This window comes from Hippopotamus amphibius, chromosome 4, assembly GCF_030028045.1.
Source record: "Hippopotamus amphibius kiboko isolate mHipAmp2 chromosome 4, mHipAmp2.hap2, whole genome shotgun sequence".
Classification (NCBI taxonomy): domain Eukaryota; kingdom Metazoa; phylum Chordata; class Mammalia; order Artiodactyla; family Hippopotamidae; genus Hippopotamus; species Hippopotamus amphibius.
In genome coordinates this window covers 106917422-106939991 of record NC_080189.1, presented here as the reverse complement: position 1 = coordinate 106939991, position 22570 = coordinate 106917422, and the positions used below count along the sequence as shown (strand labels likewise).

Sequence of the window (22570 nt, the reverse complement as noted above, 5' to 3'; positions counted from 1 at the left end):
TATTAGGAAATTTCCCCAATCACATTTTAAAATTCATTTAATACGTGTTATTTCTGAAAACCTAGGTTGGAATATGACGAAATGGACTTAGCCTAAAGAGGTTTACATTCAACTTTCAATCAGGGAGCTCCATTTCCATGTTCCAGTTAACAGAACCCAAGAAGATCTTCCTCCCCAAACCTCTTCCTCTTCCTGCACTCTCTATCTAGGAAAAAAAATCACTGTGCTCTACCTGGTTCCCTAAGTCAGAACCCCAACAGCCATTTTTGCCTCTCTTTTCCCCTTCTCATTCCATATCTAGTCACCAAGCACTTCTATTCTACCTCCCAAATGACCTTAAATCCTTTCCCTCCACTCCAACCTCTGCCACTGCCTTCAGTTTGAACTCTCGCTCCAGTCTCAGATGAATATGAAGTCTCTTAATGGGTCTTGTTGGGTCCATCAATTCTCCTTATTTTCCAGAGTGACCTCACCACAAACCACCTGATAGTGGCTCCGTAACTTCACAACATTCAATGCCTCTTATGTTTCTGGGAAAAAAATTCAAGCTCTTTACTCCAGCATCTACTTGGGGTTAGACAGATCTAGTTTGAATTTCAGGTTCAAGTACTTTGCAGCACTGTGACCTCAGACAACTGGACTTTCTAAGCCTTTGTTCTCACCTGCCTGAGCTCATTGAAGGCAGAATTATTTCAGGCACACACTGCCTGGCATGTAGGAGGGACTAATCTATGTTGAATGAAGGGAACGTATTTTAAAATCCACATCAAAAAATTGTTTCTCCTTAAAAAGAGAAAATCCTGATACAAAATGCCACTTCCAAGCACATTTGACTTCTTTTATGTTCTGATAATCACAATAAGGTGCCTTTAGGGATCCACACAATCAGGGATCAAATCCTGGCCACACCCCTGAGCAATCTTGTGACCGTGGGAACATGACTTAGTTTCTGTAAAATCTGTACAATGAGGGTTTCTGAGAATTTTGTTCCCGAGGGTTGAACGAGCACCCCACTTGGAACGGGGTCGGGCGCACAGTTTTTGCCAAATGTTAACTATCGTTTTCATCTTCATCAAATCAAGTCCACTTTGTGACTCTCAAGTCAACATGAGAAAATCCTGATTTATGCGTTGCTGTTGGCGAAAGTAGGGAAACCTGGAAACTCCTGCCGTGGAAGAGGGAAACAAGAGAAAAAGCGAGCTGCTGAATCCCAGTGTTTCAGAGGTGGGAAGGAGGAGTTCGGCCCCTAATTTACCGATGAGGAAGTGGAGGGGTGACGTGTCCTGGAGTCTCATTCAAGACATAGCCACAGCTCTTTATTGAGAGTAGGACCAGGGCCCCAGGGGTTGCTATGGTTAAACTGCAGGCGGAAACTAACACTCTTTGGAAGGCAAGACCGGAGGAGCATTTAGTTACAAAAAACAGTCAACAATTAGGGTGTAACTAAGTTCATGGAGCAATACATCAAGTGAGGTAGCTGTCAGACCCGGTGAAACCGAGTTGCTAACGGAACCGGCATGTTTACAAACGGGGCTTTTTGTAGAGCCCACTGACTCAGGACAGCTTCCATTAACAAACCCCCGCAGCGCTTCCCGCAGGACCAGAAAGCTCCGAGCAGCGCGCGATGAATGGACACTGGAGTCCCGCGTGCTGCTCAGAGGGCGGAGCAGCCGCGGGGTGGGGACGGGGTATTATGAGTCACCTGCCTTCGCTCTGCGGGCGCTTGGAGCGAACTCTAGCTGTGATTGGTCAGCCGTAACCAGGTGACGGAAGGACGCATTCCGGTTGCCAAGGGCAGGAGAGGCGAGAGGCTTTCAGTCCGGAAGGGGCGGTGGAAGGAGGAGGAGCTCGGGCTGTGCTCTCTCCCGGCAGTGGCTGCGCGTCTCAGCGCTTGTCCAGTCCCCACCCCTTTTAAATAAGCAGGTCTGGTCGCTGCCCTCACAGACTAGTTGGCTCCGGGGAGGCGGCAGCGGGGTTCCAGGGTTGCGGCCGGGGCCCGAGCCCTGGCCGGGGCCGGCGCCGGGGCAGGCGGGCGAGTGGCGGGCGAGGCCGCATCTACATGCGTGGCGCAGCCCCGGCACCGGCTGCCGGTGCCCGCCGCGCCATTGTTGGGGTAGGGGGCGGCTGCTGAGCGCGGCGGAGTCGTGGGATGAGCCGAGGCGGCGGCGGCGGCGAGGAGCGGAGGTGCCCCATGGGGAACGCGCTGAGCTCTTGCGTGTCCCCCAATGCCAGCCCCAAGTTGGGCCAGCGCAAGGGGTCGGCGGAGCCGGACGATGAGTCTGAGGTCTACGAGGCGGCGGCCGGGGTGGTGGCTGAAGCGCTGGCGCCAGCTGCCATGGAACCCGCCGAGTTGGACTTCGGAGCCGGCGAAGGCCACCACCTGCAGCATAGCAGTGACCGGGAGATGCCCGAAGGTAAGAAGCGGAGGACGCGCCTTGCCCCTCGCGGGGCCGGCGCTGTCGCCTCTCGGGCTTCCCTCTGGCTCCCGCCGTTCGCAGGGTCCCCCGGGAGGGAGCCGCCGCCCAGGGCTTCTTCGTGCCCCGAGTTGGCTCTCCCAGGGCTGGACACCGGGGACAAGGGCTGGCTCTGTCTGGCGTCCCCACCCCTTATTCTTTCCCCGTCGCGTCCGGCCAGTCTCCTTCCCTCTTCGCTACCCGAATGCCCAGTTCTTTCCCCCATTCCCATTTCCCAGCAGGGCCTGAGACCCTCCCGTCTGCCGCCCTTCTTGAGTTCCATAAGAAAGAAAATGGTGGGGGGGGGGGGGGGGGGGGCTTAAAATAACTGGGAACAGTGTGAAATGTTACTTTCACGACTGCAGAGAATAGTTTTTTTTTTTACCCAAAGGAGACCCCTGCGGGAGTTCTGATTACTTTAAAATTCCCACTTTGACACAAATATGTCTTCAGCCCCACAGCCTGAATTAACGGACTTCATTGACAGGTTGCCTGTTCTAAGGGAGGGGTGGAGTGGTTCCTGAGACAGTTGGTCAAAAGTTTCAAAGGAGAGAAAACAAACTCGATTGTAATCTGTAATATAAAGGTTTGGGAGTTAAGATGCCTTTTCCTGCAGGAAAGTGTTTCCATGGCAACCCCCACCTCCACCCCAATAGAATCCTATTCAACTTGAACGTTGCAGGTAAAAGTTCTGAAGACTAAATGGCTTGGGGGGTGGGCGGGTTGTCAGGAAGGAGAGGAGAGAGAGAAGAGAGGAAAAGTTTGATTTTTGCCTCCAGAATTTTGGAAAGGGGTGGCTGTAGGTTAAAAAAAAAATTCTGGGTAACACAGTGGCTCTTTAATAGACTGTGTTCTTTGAAGTATAAAACATTGTATCATAAAGATGTTAAAGCCCCACTGGGCCATTTGTTTCATTTAAATGCCAGAGGTTATTTCATAAAGGAAATGTCTCATAGCTTTTGTATTTAAATTTTAGTTGTCTTTACATAATTTCTTTAAAAGTTAGAATAATTAAGCCTGTGGATTCATCCATATGATGGACGTGGCTTTGTAAGTGGAAGGTACTCCCTTTTCAGAATAGTCAGATATTGTGAAATAATGAACAAATTATGTGAATTAATTGTAGCTTTAAACACAAATCATGTAAATACTTGTGAAAATGGCTCTGCTTGTTACTGTAAGATAAGCCTCTAAGCGATTTTAAAAAACTAGCATGGGATGAGAGGCCAAAATTTAATTATTTTAAGATTGACAACATATTTTCATATGTATTTCACTTGGCCCTTCCATCTACAAATAAGGCCCGTGTATATTTTCCCTGTGTTGCCGATGAAGAAGCCAAGACCTAGAGATCTGAAATGACTGTGTAACACAGCTACTCAACAGAAGAGACAGACTTGGGAGGTGATAGATACACCAAATTCAGTTCTTGGGGTGCTTAAAAAACTGTTTAGAGTGCACCTTATATTTTATAATTTATCCATAAGGTAGACCTATCTCAACTTACTCCAGTTTTGATTATCTCCATTCAAGTTTATTGTACACAACTCAGAAGCAACATTTACCTCTCCATTCTATGTCTGTACGTTCATTGCAATGGATATGAATAGAAGTAGAAGTCATGAAATAGCCTCAATTTACTAGTCAGGTAAACATGTTGATATATTTTAAAGAGTTTGTTCTGGTGACCCCCAGTGGAAGCCGAGAATGCCCTGGACAGAGGGGCATTAGAAGAAGCTGGTAAGCAGGCAGGTAAGGAAGGTACTAAGCATTTAGCATACGACTAAGATATGGAAAGAGTGCTAGACCAGGAACTGGAAAAGGAGAGTTCGTGAGCACAGAATTTACCTTTTTATGTTTCACATGATTGTTAACATTTCATTTCAATTTGTCTTTTTTTGGCATAATAAAGTGGTAAGGGAAACCTCAGTTTCAGCATTTGCCTATTATTGTTTCCATAGAAACAAGGTCAGAACACCAAATATAAAATACAGGCACATTGAAAGTTTGCTCTTAATGTCTTTATTTCAGACAATTTTATATCAGTTTTCCTGGAAACTGAGAAATATCTACTTCGATATAAAACATTTTGGCTTTTCTGCAATGAAGAATTACTTGGTTACTTAAGACAGAATCATACATAAATGATGTTCTTGTCTTGTTTTTCAGAAACATTTGAGAAGAACATGATTTGTTCAAGCCATTTCAAAGCAATAACTCCTCAGAACCTAGTATAGATTTCAGATAGACTCAAAAGAATTTTTTTACTACCTTGTCTTTAACAGTGTATCTAATATAACTGATGGTAGTGTCAGTAATAGAAAATAAGACGCTACGGTCTTATAATCTGATTTATTATTATTCATCAACTTTTCATAGAGCCTTTATGTTCTGACCTTAGGAGCTTTGCTAGTTTTCTGGTGAAAGGTGCTGTCTCAAGTGACCCCTTCCTCCCATCCTCCAGAGGAATGGGTAGGGAAGGAATTGGCAATATGATGTGGAAAAAACTCTAAGCAACAGATCTTTCCTCTTTCCAGTAGCTATTTTAAACACTTTTTTTTTTACTTTTTTTGTTGACAGTATTAATAAACATTTGATGTAAAAGATTTGGAGAATAAGGAAAGTCATTCACTTATACTAGAATATCCAGAATTTTTATTAATATTTTGGTGTTGATTCTTCCTGAACCTTTTGTATGCATATACACATAACATTGTGCTTATTTTACAAAAATGAGATTGTTCTTTATGTGCCACTTTGTAACTTTTTGTTATAAAGGAAAGTAATGATGTGAAGCTCCTAGAGGTGTGCTGACAACTAGAGAGAGCTCCAGGATGCATTTGCATGCAATTGCAAGTAGCTCTACTGCCTGCCTTTTACCAGCTGTTTCCTGTGCCATCGAATGGTTGGGGCATCATTCATTTATCCACCCTTTATGGTTGAGCATCTTTTATCATCCCATTATAATGCTTTATTCTGGGGACACAGAGAAAAACCAATGCGTTGTATTGATACTTCCCTATAGAATTCTGATGATACACATTGTCTTATGACTTAATTAAATTCATAGGGTCATTTTGTAGTTAAAGTATTTTAACATTAAGTGTTCTTCTCCCAAATTAAAGTTACCATTGATTTTTCACTAAACATTAGATTTCCTCTTTTAGGTTTTTGTGGTTCTTGGTAACCTCTCTCATGTCTTTGATTCTGAGTAACTAAACTACTACTCTAAGAGATCTAAAATTAATGCTGGTCTTAGGTGACAGACACATCAGAAGACATTTTGCATTAGAAGAAATCTTAGATGATGTGGGAAAATTGGGAAACTTCAGTGGTTTGGGGTACACTGAAACAGATGAATATCAGCACCATTCCAGAGGCAGGGCAAACAGTGGTTATACAAGACAAAACCTGTATTCTAACTCAGGTCCTTCCTTTCTAGCGGTGCCTAGGGGCTGACAACACAAGCATAATGTCAGGTAGTGAGACCCTGAGAAGAAAGAAAATGAGGGTCATGGACTGGGGAGGAGGGCAGTTTTACATGGGGTGGTTAAAGACAGCTGCTCTCCTTACGTGACGTATGAGCAGTCCTAAGGGAGGGAGCCATGTGAGGATGCGGGAGAAGGGGCTTCTGTGCAGCTCCTCAGAAGGGAATACACTTGGTGCACGCAAAAGACTGAAAAACACGAGTGATGGCAGCTAAGTGAAAGAATGTGGGAGGAATGTGGGGGATTAAGACCTTGTATGCCTAGTGGGCCTTGAGGAAAAAAGATGGATTTTAGTCTAATTGTAATGGGAAACCATTGAAGGATTATATGCAGGGGAATGATGTTAATTCCTAAAAAAAAGGAGGGAGGTTGGGGAGGGTGGAGGGAGATCAGACCAGCGTCTGTGTGAAGATAGATGGTAATGCAGGCAAGAGTGGAAGGAAGCAAGGAGACCAGTTAGGCTGGTGCTACTGCCTGTTCAGGTGAGAGAGCCAACAGTGGCTTGAACAAAAAATTGATACTAATAAAGGCCTAAAATAGGCCGAGTTGAAGAAATTGAATGAATCTAAAAGTAGGTTAACAATGCTGTGAATGGAACAAGTCACAGAGAAAGAAATACATGTGGCCTTTAAACATATCCTCACACATAAGAGAAATGCAAAATAAAATTACTATAGTTTCTCTCCTGTTGGGAGAAAATTTAAAAACTTGGCACTGCATTCTTTGGTGAGACTGAAGAAAGTTACATTCATGTATGGCTAGTGGAAGTGTGAAATGGTTCAACCTCATGAAGGGGAAGTTGACACAATCTCACTGAATCCAGAGATCCCACTAAAGGAATTTATAATGAAGATATATCCCGCAAATATGAAACCACATATTCACAAACTTTGGTTGCATTTCTTCAGTAGCAAAATATTGGAGATAATTCAAATGTCCCGCAAGGGACTGGTAAAATAAACTGGCACATCCACACAGTGAAGCATTAAGGGGCTCTACTGCTATGACTTGATCTCCAGGAGATGTTATATGAAAAAAGCAAGGAAAGAATATACAGTGATCTCCATGACAGCAGCAGGAGAAATAATATGCATTTGCTTATTTAAGAACAAAAAAACCCTAGGAGTGATTCCTGCTGGGTGTGTGACTGTTATCCCCTTTTGCTTTAGCGGGTAGCCAAAGCACTATTTGCTTAAGACGGTATTTGGGTGGGCATGATGAGTGGATGTACACTTTCCTGTGGAATGCTAAATGTTCGCTTTTTGCTTTTGAGTTAATTTGTGAGAGCTTTGTTTTGTTGTGTGTTGTGCTTTATGTAGCATATGGATTGCTCTTGCATTTCATTTGAAATGTTCTTACCACGTCCTGAGTTAGGGAGTGTAGGAATTCTTCTCTGAGGTATAAATTGAGTTGTCCAAGGTTATAAAAATGTCTTGATAGATCAGGACTGTAAATTCCAAATGTACGGCATAGAGGAACAGAATTTATTTGTTGACATTATGTGAGCTTCTTTGGAATACTGCCTTTTTTCTCACCCCCCTTTTTTTGTTTGTTTTAGTGTATTAAAGTAATAAAACTTTAGAGTTAAAACAGTTACATTGCATAATGTGAAATGAAGGTAACTTACAACCCAGAAAGGTTCTTAAAAGTCCAAGAAACAGTAAAATGCTCTTTGGAAATATACAAAGCCAGATATACTTACCTATATGTCACCTCTCAGTCATGATCACTAAAACACTGATTGAGGATTAAAATGAGGCAAGAGTGAGAACCAAGGTAGAGGCAGATACAGAAGCAGTTGGAAACCAGAGTTGGGAAGCTTGGAAGCCAGGATTGTCAGAAGCTGGAAGAGCAGGAACAAGGCTTGGGCGAGCAGAAGACTGGCAGGTGCAGGAGCCTGTTGTGTGCCCTCTGGTGAGGCAGCCCAGCTCAGGGCTGGCTGGCAGGAACTCCCTGACTGGGGTGGACACTGTGGACTCAAAGGGATGAAATCATCAGTTTACATGGTAATTGTAAGAGTTGTAATGTTTGTATTATGAGCCATAAAACTAATACACTGTACAGTATAGGGATGCTAGGGCAGTTTGGTAAACACAGTAAATCCTTAAGTAGACTGGTGCCCAGCAGTTGGCCCAGAAACTGTTTAATTGGAATATATTGAAATCAATATGTTGAAATTAGTCTTTTTCTGAAATATGATTTCTTGATCACTTCCCTCTCCCTCTAATATTTTGATAAAGGAAAAATTATTTATTGACAGTTTGATAGCATAATTTTAACACTTTTAGCCTTCAGTAATGCATTTCATTTGTTTTAAGTTGCCTATATTTTCACATTTTTAATATCTGCAATTGAGATAGATCTTAAAACGGATAGAATCTTAGATTGGAGGAGAAACAGTATTCAATGTCAATGGTGTTTTACAGGTTTCCTCTGAGGAATGTTTACATTAAGACCTGAGTTTAATTTTTTTTAAATCATACTTTTTCTACATCGACCTATCATGCTGTCAAATAAGTTGCAATTTAAATTGATAATACAAGAGTGATGGGTCTTAAAATGCAATTTAAATCATAACCCCTAATCATTAGCTCAGGAATATTTCTTCTGGATTAAAATATTCTTAGAGGTGTCTAAAGAAATAATTTTAGGAAGAATTCACATATAAAATGCACAGTAATTTCCTGAAATCTCTCTAAATTTGTGTGGGTGTGTGTGGTGGTGGTTGGGGGGCGGGGATGAGTGGGATGGTGGGTGGTAATGCTTTGCTTACTACTTTGGCAGTCTTACGCTGTGATAGTGAAGAGTAGTAGGCTTTATCATAGTCTCCTTAGGTTCTTGGGAAAACAGTTAATGAGAGTGCAGAAATATTGTAAGTATGAGTTTACTGTCTAATGGCTTACGTTATACAGTAAATATGCAACCGTGGGGTGGAGAGCACTTGTTAGAACAGGAAGACCTAAATTGTACACTAATTAGAGCTTTTTTTTAATGTGTAAGAAAAGCAGCTAAAAGTAATGGTTGTGAATTTATGGGTTAAGTTTTAAACAGAGCATCGTTTTGGCTCAGATTTTTGTTCATGATATTTGTTAAAGGAACGAGCAAGTGACTTTTAGCTTTCCCCACCTTTATTGTGATCATCTGTACTGCTGATGAACCAGGTCTCCTTCAATTGCAAGTTAAAGAAAATCGATCTCAGAACAGCTTAAAATTTTAAAAAAGTATTGACCTGTAGAACCAGAGTTCACAGAATAAGTGAAGCATTGCTTGACCAGGAGTTAAAATGATCTCCTTAGAGCCTGTGGCAGTTCTGCTTTCCTCTCTTGATGTCTCCTGAAAAGGCTTTCCCCTCATGATAGCAAGAGGAGTGTCTGGCAGCTCCAGACTTGCTGAGGATCCTGGAGCACAGCTCTGCCTTTGTCTGTTTTCTTGGGAAGTTCCAGGACAGCTGTGATTCGCCAGCTGTGATGTGCCCATGTTTGAACCCCCTAGGATAGATTAGGGGGAGTGCCAGCTTTTTTCTGGTCACTTGGGCTAAGTTTGCTTTGTTCTGCATGTTGTCATTTCTTTTATCCCAGCCTTCTTGATTTTTGTATTTAGATCCATAGTAGCACATCTTGGTGGGGCGGGGGGTGGTGGTGTTGTTAAAACTTGCTTCTGTTTGATTCTGGCACTTACTTTTCCTGGATTACCATTAAAAATTGTTAAGTTTTACCATGCCATAGACACTGATAAAATAATTTGGCTACTTTGCAAGCATTTCTGCTCATGTTTTAGATTCAAGTGTAGTCTATTTACTTTCTTTTTGGTACAGGTAGGTTAGTCATGAATCCTTTCAGAAGCCTTAGGTTAGAGGCAGCTGTGAAAGTCTCTGCCTGTCACTTTGTGTACAACTGAAATTTATTTTCCCATTGTCTCAGTTTTCAAATATGTAGGGGAAAAACCTTTAAAATAATTTTATGGGTCTTTTACATAAAAATGTTGAATGAATTATTTTCTCCAAAGCAGCTTAATAAACTTCAAATTCAGTAAAGGAATTTTCATGAAGAACAAAGCAGTTGGTTTAGCTATGTAAATTTCTAATGCTGGCAGTAACGTTAAAATGGATGGCTCAGATTCCTGCTGAACTGGGAAGTCCCAAACTACTGTTTGTGCCATTCTTTTTTGGGGGAGAATGGGATTCTAGGTAAATAAATTTGTGAAATACTGGGGTTAGACAGAATTCACTACTAGACTGATTAGTTTTTAATATATCAGTGCGTTTTCTTTTGATTCTCTGAGTCAGGGATATAGTGTATTTCACTTTGACCACCCAATCCCTCTTTAAAAAATAAAACAATTATTATGTGGTTTGGGAAATATTGCCTTAACCATTACTTTTTCTCTGAATCTTGGTTCAGTTTCTTAAAAGATTGGTTAAGTGGTTTGAGATGGACTTTGCTGAGGAAGTGTCATAGGGCTTTTATATTTGTTTATTTGTTTGTTTGAAACAAACACCTTACTATCCTATGTGGTGGCCTGTGCTTGTTTTGTATTTCTGCCTAAGTAGAAGACTATCCCACCTTGGTGCAAGGTGGACTGCAGGCAGACCCACCTTTTTGCGTAGGTATGGCTAAAATTTTTTCCAAGTATCCTTATGATCTGCTCCAGAAAGTACTCTTATTGAAGCCCCAAATTAATCATGCAGCATGGAATGAAGAAGTGAGAGTTTAGCTTTGGAAATAGAGGGCAACGTGAAAAATCACTATCATGGAAGTGTTCCTGTAGATTAGAACATTGAACTTTTATGTAGTCCTCTTCAGTCTGCCATGATGAATAGCCCCTACGTAAACCACAGCCAACTAAATGAGTTCATTTGTTGAATGGTGTTAGAATTAGCCATTTGATTGTCTGAAGAACATTTGCCAAAAGCAACTCGCTAGTTTTTGGCATATTTGATATATTGAGCTGGTATCTGACAATAGTTGGCCACAGCATAACTTGCTTCTTGAGACTGTTCCTGGAATGTGCTAGTAATATCAGCTTAAAGGAGGGCGATTGAATTTTTAATTGATAAGTAGGAGGGGAGTCACATATATGATTCATTTAAAAGTAGCATCAATTATTTAGGTGCAAGTTAAGAAAAGTTTGTCATAGCCATGGTTTTATCCCACCTGTATGGAGAGTTTCTACAATTTTGCTGTTATAGAATTTTTATATTGTTGCCTTTAACTAAAATTGCCTTTTTGTCATTACTAAAAGCTCTTCTCAAGACTATTAAAAGTGATTGAAATCAGTGTGTAGCTATTTTAAAAATCATGTATTTTTCTACTCAACTAAATTATCACACCTTTTTCTCTTCCTATACAGACTTCGCTTTGGAATCAAACCCTTCTGACCACCCAAGGGCAAGCACAATTTTCCGGATGGTAAGACAATGCTTTTTTTCCCCTGAGAAAAAGATTGAAAACTGTTTTTGTTTTGTATTATGGGAAGTATTTAGAAAAACTCTTACAATGGTTTAAATGTTTCATTTTTTTTCATGTATTCACTCATCTTATTTTAATATATGATGATTCAGTTTCCTTTAGTTGTCACTGTTTTAGTGAGAACACTTAAACCATCTGTTGATACATTTTGCCACTTCTTTACCAACATAGTCACCTGGCCACATGATTTAGATGTGGTCTGTTTCTCCATGATACTTTGTTCTTTCCCCCTTGCTCCAAAGAGCACATGTGTTAAAGATGAATAATAGGGTTTAGGTCAGAGTTAGGTTTTCATTTGATCAAATCAAAAAAATCAGTTGTTATACATGGGAATTGAGTCTTGTGATTTTGGCCCTGTTTTACAGAGTGCTCAACCAGATGAGCGTATCTCACATCTGGATTTATGCTACTCAGAACTTTTAAGCTATTCAAAACTTTCTCATCTTAATGCAGTGCTGTGCCAGGGTAATCAGAGCAACATGCCTTATGGGGTTTCACAGAAGATTATCCTCAGCATGTGAAACTCATGTAAACTTCCTGTGTCCTGCTTGGTTTTTTTTTGTTTGTTTTTTATAAATTTATTTTTATCTGTTTATTTATTTAATTTATTTATTGGCTGTGTTGGGTCTTCATTGCTGCACACGGGCTCTCTCCAGTTGTTGCGAGCGGTGGGCCACTCTTCGTTGTGGTGCGCAGGCTCCCCACTGTAGTGGCTTCTCCCGTTGCGGAGCACGGGCCCCAGGCGCGTGGGCTTCAGTAGCCGCGGCACATGGGCTCAGCAGTTGTGGCTCACGGGCTCCAGAGCACAGGCTCAATAGCTGTGGCGCACGGGCCTAGTTGCTCCATGGCACGTGGAATCCTCCCAGGGCAGGGCTCGAACCCGTGTCCCCTGCATTGGCAGGCAGACTCTCCACCACTGCGCCACCTAGGAAGTCCTGTCCTGCTTGTTTTAAGAGGAGAATCAGAATGGTAGAATTTTTTGCACTCCTGCTTGCCTTCCTTAATGTTATGTTAAATCCTAGTTTATTTGCTAAAAAGCCATCCATGACCAACTTTTTCAGTTGATTACCAGAGCAGAAATACAAGTGAAACTTCCATATTTGAAGTGATGCAGCACAATAAAAAATGGAGTTTTTTTTTCCCCATTAGATCACTGGTTTTTATGAAAGGATAGAACTCAGGAACAGCCAGGTGGAAGAGATGCAGAGGGCCAGGCACAGGGACAGGGTGCAGAGCTTTCATGCCATCTCCGAGGGCACCACATGTTCACCAGCTTGGAAGCTCCTAGGGTTTTCAACTTGGCATTTTTCTAGTGTGTGTACTTTGTCTTGAGACAATCATTTCTGGTTAGGATTGCTATATTTCTCAGTTTCTTCCAGAGCCATGAGCTGCTCACATGTAGAGAGACTGTGGAGACAGTAAAAGAAAAGTTGCCCCATGCCCATCTCTCTCTTCAGTCTTAAAGAATTTGTGCCTGTAATGCCCATCCTGAGTTAAAGGGGGTAGTGTGGGAAAGAGTGTGGCCTAAGACCCTCTTCGACCTTTTATTCTTCTGGCCTTTGTTGGAGCAAAACAGTTTTGTGTGCTGTAGATAATGTTCAGTTAGGTTAGCACACTCATTTTAAAATTTAAATTTAAGATAGGTTACTTTCCAGTTGTGTAAAGACCCACGTATTTTTTCAGTAAGGTGTTTGAGTAGGTTACCAATAAGTGATTCAGGATGCTTCCAGGGATACTAGTGTATTTAGAGATGAGTGCCTGGCCAACTGGTTCTTAGAGTTGTCATCTGTTAGATGCTGATAATTAAAGTAAGCTGTGTGTAAATGTAGAATTAGAATATACTATTGAATGGTAGTTCAGCTGTACAGCAGGGTAAATTTTTTCATTAGCTGAATTTCTCACCTGGCCTAATTTGCTTTGTTCTTTTCCTTTGTAAACGGAGAGTCTTTCGTTTGTCCCTAATACAGAATATCTATTAGGTCAAAAAGTAAAACTAAGTTTTTAGATTTTATTTATAGCACTCATCTTGCTGGGTGATTTAAATTATATATTCTGTTGCAAATTATTTTAAAAAATAAAATGGAATTTTATCTCATTATGTTATTGGTAATCCATCAGATAGTGACTACTTTTATTTTTCTGTGGCATTTGTATCAGAATTCATCAGTTAATTTTTTTTATTCTTAGTGCAAGAAAAGAGGAAGAGCAACCATTTAAACCATGTAAGTAAACAGTTGAAAAGTTAAGAAATTAATGGTTTGAATTAAAATTATGTCTGCCATGAATCCTAAAAAATATGATGGATCCAGTACTGTTAGCGTGGACCTCTTTTTTGTAGATTTTTTAGCTCTCTTTTCCTAATTAACAAATGTTTTCAGGAAAGTCTTTGACTTAGTAGTGTCCATTTTTTAAGGATTCTGACATTCAAGTTAAATTTCAGTAATATGGTTGTGGTATAGAGATATGCCTTAAATTCTTTTGCCTTAATCCTTTGATCTTATTTTTTTAACCAAAGTAATAAACGTGTAATAGGTAAATTGATTTTTAGCACTGTCCATTAACTTCTTGTCATAGCAGGTGAAAGCTTAGCTTCCTCACTCCACCATGACCTTATTTCCCTCCCTCTGTTCCTTCAACATGTATCAGTTTTTATGAAATCAGAATCAATGTTTACATTATTAAGACTGTAAATATTATTTATTGCTGAACCATATAGTTCTATGACTGTGCCTCCTCCTTGTACACCATTCTTTTTCTTAAGTATTAATGACATTTGAGCACTTCTGCACTTCCTCCAGGATACTCCAGTCCCCCTTTTCCTAGCCAATGTGATCTCATACAGCTCCCTGGCCGGTCTCCCTGCTTTCACATTCTTCATTTTTTCTGTGGAATTAATTTCCTGACTATATTCACTTGCCTGTTTTCTAACAGCTCTTTTTTTCCCCAAGTGTTGTAACATTTGTCACATGCCTATCAAAAGTATTTTCCATCTGCTAAGCCACATCTGTTCCATTTTTTTCTTGGAGACGCTCCTCCCCAACCTTTTGTCTTCCCACTCCCATATAGACTAGTCTTCCCCTAGGCCGGCTCTGTGTCTGTTTTCCTGGGATATCTGTGAGAAGTCATCTGGGATCTCACATAACTGCTCTCTTGTGTTGGGTGCCGTATGTCCTAGATTCTATGTTTCCCTCTGTCTTGTTATACTCCCTTGTTTACTGGACGCATTTTCCTGGGGAAAGGGCACATGAGCAGAAATTTTATAGAGATCTAGCCTCTCTGAAACTCCTATTTGATAAATTATAGAATTGTAGCTTGAAACTAATTTTTGCAGTTCTGAAGACATTTCCCTCTCTTTTTCTCATTGACAGTGTTGCTCTTAAGTCTGTCAACATATGATACATTGTACATTACCGATTTTAGTCATTTTCCCCCATCCCTTCCTTCTCTGGAACCTTTTAGTACCTTCTCTCCCTGGGATTTTGAAATTTCATAATATGGTTTGGTATAGACCTTTTTTGTGTGTTTCTTTGATATTTTCTGTTTTGTTTTGTTTTTTTTTTCCTGGATTCCTCTTATTCAGATGTTGGAAGTCCTAGAGCAGTATTCCTGTACAGATCTCTAACTAATTTTTTTCCCCTTCTGTTTTGCATTTTGTCTTTTTGTCCCACTTACTGGAGATTTCCTTGACTATACTCTAATCCTTCTATTGAATATATTGTTTTGTCTACCTTATTTTTATAGAGTTCTTACATCCTGTCATTCTTTTTTTTTTCACTGATGCAATTTCTCGTCTTTCTGTGGATGTTTAAGATTTTTTTTAAAGTTTTCACTTACTTCTGAATTTTATCACTCTCATCAATTCCTTCTCCCTGTTTTGATCTCTTGTTGGGGTCTTGTATCAAACGTGTGGTGGGCCCTGACTGTCTGTTAAGACCTAATTGGAAGCATCACTTTGAGAACTTGTTAACTGATGGGCTTCACTGTAAGGATTTTGGGGACCACGCCTCTGAATTCTGAGCCTACTTTGGGTTCTGTAAGGCAAATTGACTTTCTTGTTCCTGTCCTAGTCATTCTCTGTAGGTACCAAGGTTGTGCTTCCTCTCTCCTGCCATGTCAGTTACCACTGCTTTATCTAGCCTTTTCACCTTTCAAATGTTAAAAATCATCTGCTGTCTTTATCCTGTCTTATGGATAGCCTTTATAGCGTTTTTAAAAAATGCCTTTAATTCTAATGAGATGATATCTCTGAAAGAAGGGGAAGAGGAAATAGATTTGTGGTCAGTCCACTCACATTTAGATTTATACTTTGAATATAGGTTCTAAGTTTACAGTTTTAATTCAATATAATGATATTAATTCAGACAATATGTTTGATTATACCTTAATTAAAATAGTATACTTTTCTGCTAAGGCCTTTATTAAGAATTTAATTCATACCACTCACCATACCATATTGTTCATTAATGTGCAACATAGATGGAATATTATGCATGAAGTATTACAAATTTTTAAGTTAAAGTCATTGATTCTTAATAAACATGTCCAAAACTTGTGAAAAGGGGGAGGAAAAAAGTGAACGTTAGCTTTATTTTTTTAATGGGTTGAAGTCAGAGGTGTTAGGCACAGTGAGAAGAGTCATTGGGTGGGGGCAGGATTTCAGCAGTTTTGGGGGTTGTCACTAGCCTTCTAGGTAGGATTGTTTTTTAGTCTTTGCCATTAAACCTGAAGTCTACTAAGCAACTCTTTCCCCTCGTAAAGATTGTAAAAATCCATCTATTCTGTCCTGAATGAAGATAAATAACTGTTCTTCAGCAACCAGTTGAAATAATACCTATGAACATTAAACTTTTTGATTTTTTTTTTTGATTTGAATTTTATATCCTTATGTGTGTCCGTGTAGTTTATTGAGGTTTTGAGCCAGCAGTGGTAAGGCTTTAATCATAAAGGACAGTTATCTTAAATTTTCAAGCAAGATGAGAGGAAAGTAACCTGCTGGCAGGTAATATATCCAGGTTTTATTCAGAGGCTTTAATTCTGCCATCCTTTAGTGAATACTCGATGCTAAAAAATTTGAATAGTTTTGGAAGTAGGCCTGAGGAAGTGTTTCTTTGGTAGGATCGAGCCAGTAGACTGTAAGCTGCTGATACGTTAAAGGAGCCCCCATAGGGCTGTAAGACCACAATAGAAAAAAAAATTTTTAATAGAGGAAAACAGGGTAACTATCACCCAAAGCTCTACCAACTATTTTTATTCTCCTCATATACAGATTTTTGGTCAGAATTGACTTTCTCTATGTGAGTGTATGTCATATTATACCCTAATAGCAATGACCTTAAAAGATAACCTGCTTCATTTAGAATAAAAGTATTTGAATGAATGAATTTTTATTTTTCATGCTGTATCTGTTTTTTGAGGCTCTAAAATTACACATTAACCAAATAGCTTAAGGACCATATCAGAGTTTGAGTTTTAAACAGTTCTTGTTTAAAGGATAAATTAGTCCTCCAAATAGTGATACTTTTCAAATATGTTCCATCTAGAACTTTTTGTTAATAAGGAATAAGTGGCTTTGCCATAAAACATCTGAAACAAGCAAACTGGTGTTTTATGTACCATTTGTATATTTCTGATTATTGGCTGCTGGCAATTTTTATTTAAATGCTCTGTATTTTAAAAAGCATCAACTAGATTTTCTCCCTTCCTCACCTTTCGTGTATTTGTGGAGGACACTGATGGGAGAGCGAGACAGCATGGTGAAAACTATTTTATATTAATAGGAGGAAGGAGGGGTTATCTGAATTAGTAAACAAACAGAAACCAAAAACAAAACCAAGCATTAAAATTGTTTGTATTCTGTGATATTAAAGAATGCTGCTATTACTTTCAACTGCTGACAGTGACTGGGATTTGGTTACTGGCCTTATTTTAAAAAAGAGAATTGTCCTGACATAGTTTAGGCTATTTTAGTATTTGACTATTGCTGTATTCTTGGCCTCTTCACAAATAAATGGATACTTCTAAAGTGTTTTAAAGATAGTTTGTTCTCTGGAGGGTCTCAAAAAGTTCTTTGTCACCTATTCAATACCACTGCAGATAAATTCTCACAAATTTGTGTCTTTAGTAAGATTTCCCTTCCAGTTGTAATTGATCTTAAATAATTTCTCAAGCACTTGTTGAATCCTAATTTGTCCCACATTCTGTGCTCAGCAGCTGCAGGTAGGAGAAGAATCTTCCCTAACCTGGAGCAGCTTGCTTACTTATGAGGGTGATACCATGCAAGCAGTTGAGCCCATGTAACAGTTCGTAAATTAGATGTGTTTAGTGTACAGAATGGGAGAAGTTTTGTTGTGTGGCTGCTGGCAGATACACACTGGAGGTAGATGGGGTCAAGCTTGCTGGGACAAGGAGGGAAAAAAAGGCATTGCAGGCAGAGAGCAGAATGCGTGAGCCAGGAAAGTGTCATGAGGAGTGTCAAATATGTAGAAAAGAATTGATGAAATTTTGAAATGAATGGAAAGTATTCTCTGAGGTTCTCACTTGAGTAATGTAGTGGCAGTCTTACTTAAACATGAAGTGAGAAAAACTCTCATAGTTGTTTTATCTGATTTTTGGATGTGAGAGAATCTTAAAGCAGTACCTTTTTGTCCTCCAGATAAGGAAATTGAGGCCCAGAGAGACTTACGGCCCCGTGCTTGTTAGAGATAGAGCACCCCTGGCATGCCCAGCCTCTGATTCAAAAACGTTTGTCTCGTCACACTGTCTCATTATTGGCGTTCATTTACTGCAGTGAAATGCTCTTGCATTGATATTAAATAAAGCATTACATTTTATTGTAGTAAATGAATAGAAATAGAAAATCTCAGCTGCATTTCTTTGCTTAAGGAAAAAACACTGAAATCTTATTCTAAACTTTTTACATTATTATAAAGGTAATTTATAATAGGTGCTTGCCAGGTTGGATTGTAGGTACTATATCAAGGGCAAGCATTTTATAAGCCATTTCTCAAATCTCATCTGTGGAAGTTAGAGTATAGAGGTTTCCCATAGAGCTTCACAGGATATCACACTCAAACAGTTCATGGAGTGTAAGAAAAATCTTAATGCTTTACCGTTTGACATTTTAACTGAGGAAAAAACACACTTTTATAGGTTTAACTTACTGTGACATTTTCTTCTACTTCCCTTCCCCTTCAGGTATCTCCAAGGCAGCTTACTAAAAAGTATAGCTCACGCTTAACAATATTTCTAGATGACAGCACAGTCAGCCAGCCTAATCTTAGAATCACAATAAAATGGTGAGTACAACTAGGTTGCCAAGGGCTGAGTGACAGAGACCCCCTCATTGCTAAAAGCACCCGAGCCATACGCAATTTCATTCATTTGAATTGTCCTTTTCAGTGATCAGGTTAAGAAACTGGTGTCAACTATATATTGATTTCAGGGACCTAAATATGGATTTTCAGTCTCCATTTTAATCTTAGAGTGCATGATAGAAGGGAAAGCCAGAGAGCAAATAAGAAATCCCAGGAAAAGTATAAATCTTTATTTGATGCATTTCTTTTTTGTTTTTTTTTTCAAACTCTTTATTGGAATATATTTGCTTTACACTCTTGTACCAGTCTTTGAGGTACACCAAAGTGAATCAGCTGCATCTACACATATATCCCCATATCCCCTCCCTCCCGTGACTCCCCCCCACCCTCCCCGTCCCGGGCTTCCAAGGCATTTCCCATCATCAAGTTGATCTCCTTTTGTTATACACCAACTTCCCACTAGCTATCTATTTTACAGCTGGTAGTGTAAATATGTCTATGCTACTCTCTCACCTCATCCCAGCTTCCCCTTTGCCCCTCACCCCAGCCCCATGTCCTCAAGTCCATTCTCTACTTCTGTATCTCCACTCTTGCCTGTCACTGGGTTCATCAGTACCATTTCTTCAGATTCCATATGTATGTGTTAGCATGCAGTATTTGTTTTTCTCTTTCTGGCTTACTTCACTCTGTATGACAGACTCTAGGTCTATCCACCTCATTACATATAGTTCAGTTTCATTCCTTTTTATAGCTGAGTAATATTCCATTGCATATATGTGCCACATCTTCTTTATCCGTTCATCTGTTGATGGGCGTTTAGGTTGTTTCCATGTCCTGGCTATTGTAAATAGTGCTGCAATGAACATTGGAGTGCATGTGTCTTTTTGGATCATGGTTTTCTCTGGGTATATGCCCAGTAGTGGGATTACTGGGTCATATGGTAGTTCTATTTGTAGTTTTTTTAAGGAACCTGCAAACTGTTTTCCATAGTGGCTGTACCAGCTTACATTCCCACCAACAGTGCAGGAGAGTTGCCTTTTCTCCACACCCTCTCCAACATTTATTGTCCCTAGATTTTTTGATGATGGCCATTCTGACCGGTGTGAGGTGATACCTCATTGTGACTTTCACCTGCATTTCTCTAATAATTAGTGATGTTGAGCATCTTTTCATGTGTTTGTTGGCCATCTGTATGTCTTCTTTGGAGAAATGTCTGTTTAGGTCTCTGCCCATTTGTGGATTGGGTTATTTGCTTTTTTGGTATTAAGCTGCATGAGCTGCTTGTATATTTTGGAGATTAATCCTTTGTCTGTTGTTTCATTGGCAAGTATTTTCTCCCATTCTGAGGGTTGTCTTCTTGTCTTGTTTATGGTTTCCTTCACTATGCAAAAGCTTTTAAGTTTCATTGGGTCCCATTTGTTGATTCTTGATTTTATTTCCATGATTCTAGGAGATGGTTCCAAAAGGATCTTGCTTTGATGTATGTCATAGAGTGTTCTGCCCATGTTTTCCTCTAGGAGTATTATGCTGTCTGGCCTTACATTTAGGTCTTTAATCCATTTTGAGTTTATTTTTGTGTATGGTGTTAGGAAGTGTTCTAATTTCATTCTTTTACATGTAGCTGTCCAATTTTCCCAGCACTACTTATTGAAGAGGCTGTCTTTTTTCCATTGTATATTCTTGCCTCCTTTGTCAAAGATAAGCTGCCCATATGTGCTTGGGTTTATCTCCGAGTTCTCTATTCTATTCCATTGATCTTCCTTTCTATTTTTGTGCCAGTACCATATTGTCTTGATCACTATGGCCTTATAGTATAATTTGAAGTCAGGAAGCCTAATTCCACCAACTCCGTCTTCACTTCTCAAGATTGCTTAGGCTATTCGGGGTCTTTTGCATTTCCATACAAATCGTAAGATTTCTTGTTCTGGTTCTGTGAAAAATGCCGTTGGTAATTTGATCGGGATTGCATTGAATCTGTAAAATTGCTTTGAGTAAGATAGTCATTTTCACAATATTGATTCTTCCAATCCAAGAACGTGGTATGTCCCTCCATCTGTTTGTATCGTCTTTGATTTCTTTCATCAGTGTCTTATAGTTTTCTGCATACAGGTCTTTTGCCTCCTTAGGCAGGTTTATTCCTAGGTATTTTATTCTTTTTGTTGCAATGGTAAATGGAAGAGTTTCCTTAATTTCTCTTTCTTTTCTTTCATTGTTAGTGTATAGGAATGAAAGAGATTTCTGTGCATTAATTTTGTATCCTACTACTTTACTAAATTCATCAATTAGTGCTAGCAGTTTTCTGGTAGAGTCTTTGGGGTTTTCTATGTATAATATTATATCATCTGTGAAGAGTGACAATTTTACTTCTTTTCCAATTTGGATTCCTTTTATTTCATTTTCTTCCCTGGTTGCTGTGGCTAAAACTTCCAAAACTATGTTGAATAATAATGGTGAGAGTGGACATCCCTGTCTTGTTCCTGTCCTTAGAGGGAATTCTTTCAGTTTATCACCATTTAGGACAATGTTGGCTGTTGGTTTCTCATATATGGCTTTTATTATGTTGAGGTAATTTCCTTCTATGCCCATTTTCTGGGGAGTTTTTATCATAAATGGATGTTGAATTTTGTTAAAAGCTTTTTCTGCGTCTATTGAGATTATCATATGGTTTTTTTCTTTCAATTTGTTAATATGGTGTATCACATTGATAATTTGCATATATTGAAGAATCCTTGCATTCCAGGGATAAACCCCACTTGATCATGGTGTATGATCTTTTTAATGTGCTGTTGGATTCTGTTAGCTAGTATTTTGTTGAGGATTTTTGCATCTATATTCATCAGTGATATTGGCCTGTAATTTTCTTTTTTTGTGACATCTTTGCCTGATTTTGGTTTCAGGGTGATGGTGGCCTCGTAGAATGAGTTTGGGAGTGTTCCTCCTTCTGCTGTAATTTGGAATAGTTTGAGAAGGATGGGTGTTAGCTCTTCTCTAAATGTTTGATAGAATTCGCCCGTGAAGCCATCTGGTCCTGGACTTTTGTTTGTTGGGAGATTTTTAATCACAGTCTCAATTTCCATACTTGTGATTGGTCTGTTCATATGTTCTATTTCTTCCTGGTTCAGTTTTGGAAGATTGTACTTTTCTAAGAATGTATCCATTTCTTCCAGGTTATCCAATGTATTGGCATATAGTTGCTTGTAGTAGTCTCTCATGATCTCTTGTATTTCTATGCAGTCAGTTGTTACTTCTCCTTTTTCATTTCTAATTCTGTTGATTTGCGTCTTCTCCCTCTTTTCCTGATGAGACTGGCTAATGGTTCATCAATTTTGTTTATCTTCTCAAAGAACCAGCTTTTAGTTTTATCGATCTTTGCTATTGTTTCCTTCATTTCTTTTTCATTTATTTCTGATCTGATCTTTATGATTTCTTTCCTTCTGCTCACTTTAGGGTTTTTTTGTTCTTTCTATAATTCTTTTAGGTGTCAGGTTAGATTGTTTATTTGATATTTTTCTTGTTTCCTGAGGTAGGACTGTATTGCTATAAACTTCCCTCTTAGAATGGCTTTTGCTGCATCCCATAGGTTTTGGGTTGTTGGGTTTTCATTGTCATTTGTTTCTAAATATTTTTTTGTTTCCTCTTTGATTTCTTTAGTGATTTATTGGTTGTTTAATAGCATATTGTTTAGCCTCCATGTGTTTGATTTTTTACAATTCTTTTCAGGTAATTGATATGTAGTCTCATGGCATTGTGGTCAGAGAAGATGCTTGATATGATTTCAATTTTCTTCAATTTACCAAGGCTTGATTTGTGACCCAAGATGTGCTCTATCCTGAAGAATGTTCCATGTG

The 22570-nt window shown here is 39.4% G+C and overlaps 1 pseudogene; it reads left to right on the top strand.

Moving 5' to 3' along the window:
- The first annotated feature begins 1943 nt into the window (after window positions 1–1943).
- Window positions 1944–22570, top strand: part of LOC130851920 (cyclin-Y-like protein 1) — a 39745-nt pseudogene continuing 19118 nt past the window's right edge.